Raw genomic sequence first — 5,614 nt, 5'->3', positions numbered from 1 at the left:
TACTGTTGGTTTTTGCCTGATTACTTGCTGTGCCGTTTCTCATCTATTCATTGAATTTTTTCAATCCATGAATAATACATTAAGCGTATATAAGCATTTATATTCTCTGTGCCAGATGCAAAGGATGAAAGATGAACTAGACCAGATCCTTTCCTCCTCCTTCCACAATCTTAACAGACTTACACATGCATACTCTAAAATGAAATTGGTGAAGTCGTTTTGCTAGTGGAAAGTCAGTTATTTCTTGCATTTAGTCCAGAACCAAGCAATCTTAATGCAAAGTAGTATAGTATTAACAGAGCACATTGATACTACAGTACTTATTCAGTGCCATTATTTTGGTTGACTGTAGAACAACTGACATATTTCTGGATTCTGGAATTTGGAAGAGTATCATGATTGGTTGTGAGTTATGGTAAAAAAAACTGGGTAGGAAAGACACACACTTTGTAAAACAGCCATTGTTTAAAATTTGCTGAAATGGAAAAGGCTTAGAGCACTTTACCTGGTTGGTATATAAGAAGACTTAGTCTCCTAAGATAAAGATGGGCTTAGAAATTTGAGGGCACAAGAGAAAAAATGTCAGTTGTAACTGATCTTTCCTGAGGGTAAAACTCCCTAACCTGCCCAGTTGAGGATATTCTCCTTAACAGCAAGTGTTAAAAGAAAAATGTCTTAATGGCTCGTCTAATTCTGTTGTACCACAGAGAGAGCCCGAACATTCCAGAGGCTGTGTGAGATTTGCATATGTCTCATCTGAACATCGGGTATCAAAATCTTAGAGGTCTGAAATTGACTCGCTTTTTTGAGAGATGAAAAAGTTTAAGCCCAGACAGACTTGTCCAAGACTTCACATGACTGAATCTTAAATCTAAGCCTCTGGATTCCCAGGTCAGTGCTGTCTCCATTACAGTACGCTACCTTGTTTAATTAATATGTACTCTGTTGTGTGACAAAACAAGATTTTGCACTATCACTTCAGAATTTTACATTTTTACTGGTAGTATAAATACTTGGGTGGCTCGTTATGTTTACAAAGCACATTCAAAAGTTTGCCTTGTTTAATCTTCATGACACTGAGGTAGGACTAGGTTTGGTGAAGTTTGTTGGTGTGGGTTTGTCATACCCTTTCCCTTCTCTGTGTCTGAAATCAAGAAATTGACATAGATTTGAGAAAGGGATATTTAGCTTTATCAAATCAGAATTGAATTTCTACTCTCCTAAACAAGTATAACAAACCAAACTCAGATTCCCCTGCATGGGTCCTTTACCCTTAGATAACATTTCATGAGACTGACTGAACACCACAGATCTGAAGGAGTCAAATGCTGCCAATTACGAAAAGATGTAAAAAGATTTCTGGGCATCTGTTCTCAACCCTGGTTACGCTTTAGAACCACCGTGAAAGTGAAAGTCCCTCAGGCGTGTCTGACTCTTTGCAACCCATGGACTATACAGTACCACCATGGGAGCTTACAAAATACACAAAAGTACGGGGCCTTATCACCAGACTAATTGAAACCTGATCTCTAGAGGTGGAGTCTGGGCATCAATAGTTACAGAAGCTCTTCTCCAAGACTCAGTTACACGGCAAGAGTTGTTACTCTTTTGTGAAAGTCCCTTTGTGGTAAGGAGATCAGTGAACTAGGATTTTTACAGATGAAGAAATGGGAGAGAGTGATGAAGTGACTTGCCCAGATTCGCTTAAGATATCTTAATTGTGACAGAGCTGCGGCTAGAATCCATTTATTGGAAAAAAAATGTTTTAATTGAATGCCTACTTTAGACCCTTGCCTGGAGAATCCCAGGGACAGGGGAACCTGTTGGGCTGCCATCTATGGGGTCGCACAGAGTCGGACACGACTGAAGCGACTTGGCAGCAGTAGCAGCAGCAGCTACTTTAGACCAAGCAGTGATTACTAATCCAATGCCCTTTGCTTTTCCCTGTCAGTTACCTCTTTTCTGAACTGAAAGCATTTTGTGGTTTTAAGATGATATATTCAAGTGGATTGGCCAGATTGAAGCCAGCCTCAACTAACAATATCTGCTGAATCGTGGAATACAAAAGCAGCAAAACATCAGTGTGACCAGAAACCTTCATAATAGGATGACTTGGTCAGATGTGTCAAGTTAAAAGTCACAAAGTAAGAGATAGCCTTTCCATGGGTAAGGAAAACCTCCTTGAGTCATGCACTGCTGCTTTTGACCACAAGTAAACAAATGGCTGGGGCTTTCCAGGTGGTGCTAGTGGTAAAGAATCCGCCTGTGAAGTCAGGAGATATGAGAGACTCAGGTTCAGTCCCTGCGTTGGGAAGATCCCCTGGAGAAGGGAATGGCAATCCACTGCAGTATTCTTCCCTGGGAAATCCCATGGACAGAGGAGCCTGGCGGGCTACAGTCCATGGGGTACCAAAGAGTCCGACATGACTGAAGCAACTTAGCGTGCACACAAATAAGTGGCTAATATCCTTAGCAGCAGGGATGAAGTTGACAATGCCAAGAAACTTTTTCTAAGATTTTTATTTTTATTTATTTATTTTTTTTTTTAATTTTTATTCCTTTATTTCTCATGTGTTCCCCATCCTGAACCCTCCTCCCTCCTCCCTCCCCATACCATCCCTCTGGGTCGTCCCAGTGCACCAGCCCCAAGCATCCAGCATCGTGCATTGAACCTGGACTGGAATGTAGCTATCCGCCTATATAAAACACTATAGATCATCCATAAATATAAACTCTCTTGCTAGGAAACAGTAAGAAATGTTCAACCCAACTACACACTTTTATAAACACTATGCATAATTTCTACCCTTAGTTTCTTTTAGATCTAGCTATGATATTACATGATTATTTTATTACTTAAATCTGAAAAATAATGCAATCTTAAAATATCTAGTTATTTGGAAGATTTAAATGGAAGAGTAAACTTGCTCATGATGCCATGGAAATGCAAAGAAAAGAAACTATTCTTAAAATGTTACTGTGGGTATTTTCTGTAAATAAAGACTGGATTTAATGTTGCTTTGGGGTTTTTTTTTAAGCTGAACTAAATAAAGATTTGTGAAATAAGTTTAACTTCTTGGAAATTAAACTTATGTTACAGCTAGAAAACTAGTTTCTGAAATTTGTCATCACTTATAATTTTAACCTGTTTGTAAGCTCAATAGTGATCTCTGAGTTTCTTCCTAACTTTGAGTCTACAATTACCTGTGTTCAAAACTTCTATTTTTGTAGCTCTCAAATATTTGTAAGTTCTTGCATCCCTTACCACACCCTTTTTAGTCACCTCTATTTAGGTCTTTTAATCTTTCCTCTTAAACTAGTGTACATGCAGCCAGCGGCAGTGTTAGTGGAGTAATGAAGACTTTGCCCCTGACTCTGCAATTAAAATTCCACCCTTTATATCACTTCTAAGGGTTTGTTGTAGTGGATGACAAGTCAATAGGCAGCTTTGAAACAATCACTTTTATTTCTGCTGAGGGCAGCATCTCATAAAAGAAAGGCATGTGTGTAAATGACCAGTGGATAAAAATGAATCAGATGGTTGCTAGATCCCTATGACTTAAGCTCTGACATGACTGTAATTACATTTTTAACTGTGGCCTGCTATATGAATTTCTCTGTGGTTCTAAGTGATTGCAGAATCAAAGATTTGACAGAGTTTGAGAAGTCTTCATCAGACCACTTTACGCAGAGGACAGCTCAACCATCAGGGTAAGAACCTATCCTATTTTTAAATACCTTAGAGAAAATTTTACTTATATAGCAATTCTGAAGTTTAGCAACTGTCACTAGAGAAAGTATTTCCTAAGGTTCTTGTGATCTGTGCTAGCCAGATTGATATGAAAGCATCTGTCAAACTGTTTGGGGGAGGGGAGGGAAGAGTGGCTTTATTCCTTTGCTAGGCAAAAGGGAAACACAGTAGGCTAGTGCCTCCAGAACTCTGCTCCCCTCCCTGGTAAACAGGGAAAGGTTAGTCAGAAAGGGGTGTGTGATAAGGATCAAGGCAATGACAGTCTTGCATTCTTCTTTGTTCTGCAGTTTCAAAAAAGTGGGGTTACTGCCGAGATTAGGGTGCCTGCAGGGTCTCAGGTGGTAGTCTCCCAGTTTTGAGCTTCTCAGTCCTTTTTATCTTGCCTTAAGTGGTTTTGTGCCTGCACCTTTCTTGATTAGCAATTTTTGGAATCTGCTCTTTGAACTCAGGGAAGGTCAGGGAAGCTGGAGTCTTGCTTTCTTACAGTGCTGGAGGCTAGAAGTTCAATATCAGGCTGCCAGCAGGGCTAGTTTCTGATGAGGCTCCTCTCTTTAGCTTGCAGGCAGCTTCTTCTCACTATGTCTTCATACAGCCTTTCCTCTGCTAGTGTTGGAGGATATACTGCAGAGGAGCAGGTCAGCAGTGGCTCACCGGGGCGACAGGAGCACTGGCAGCAGCAGTCTCTGAAGGTACCCCTTTGGCAACTGTTAAACTATGTCAGCAGAAAGGCACAATGACACTGGTAAGACCAGAGTGTGTGTCTGTGAACACGCCTGTGTGCACTATTTTGTCCTAGAGCCTTTGCCTGGCTCCCAAATGCTGCTGTTCCCTTCCTCTCAGTACCTTCTCTCTATCCTTTCTCCCAGTCCAAAACTCCCACCACTATAGAAGGAGTCACACTTCCAACATGCCTGCCTTTTTAAGGGTTTGTGAAACATCTGTTATAAAGAGAAAATGAAAGAACAGCAAGATCACAGTTCTGTGCAGATGAGATATAAATCCAATAATAAAAGAACTGTACATAAAGCTATGATGAGTTGAGAAAAGAGAATTCTTGACAGTGACCCTTTCAAGAATCTCCCTGACTTGTGTTCCTGACTAGGAAACAGACTGACTAGTACAGATACAGAAGTTGATGTATACAGAAGGAAAAAAGGACACTTGCCTGAGTGTTTCATGGATCTCCCTGTGATGAAGGTTGGTGACTGATGTGTGAACCAAAGTGAGATTGTATATTTATATACATATAAATCATCATATGTGTCTGTGAACATGGTAATTGTTATAAACTATCCCAAAGAGAAGATCTACTTTTTTACTTTTTGTTTGTTTGTTTTTTGTACTCTCAGGTAAATATAATCTGTTTAAGATACCATTAAGGAGAGGAACTTGATTTGGGTCAAATCAGTATTTACATTCAGAGAAGTCCAAATCCTTAAACAACCCCACATACACACACACATACCTCATGCAAATATACACATGCACACCCAAAGACTGAAGTTTGGTCATTGAGCACAGAATGCAGAATGTGCCTGTCATTCTCACTTTACCACACGGACCAGAGAGGAATAAATGAGCTGCTGAGTGATGCTACACACAGCACTGGGCTCACTGTGTGGTACTATTGATTTTTTTTCTCCCTTGAGAAATGCACTGCCAAAGCCATCTTAGAGCAAAGGCTGAGTACTTGATCTAACATAAAGCAGATACCCTTTTTCTCAAATCAAGATTTGGGGGGACCTGCCTGTCATTGATGAGCCTATTCCCCTGATGAGAGTGCTTTTCCTACACATGCCCTTTAGTCTCGGGTATCCAGCACCTAGGGCTCCCCAGGTGGCTCAGTGGTAAAGAATTTGCCTC

Source organism: Bos indicus, chromosome 1, assembly GCF_029378745.1.
Source record: "Bos indicus isolate NIAB-ARS_2022 breed Sahiwal x Tharparkar chromosome 1, NIAB-ARS_B.indTharparkar_mat_pri_1.0, whole genome shotgun sequence".
Classification (NCBI taxonomy): Eukaryota; Metazoa; Chordata; class Mammalia; order Artiodactyla; family Bovidae; genus Bos; species Bos indicus.
Note: the sequence above shows the minus strand (reverse complement) of the source record.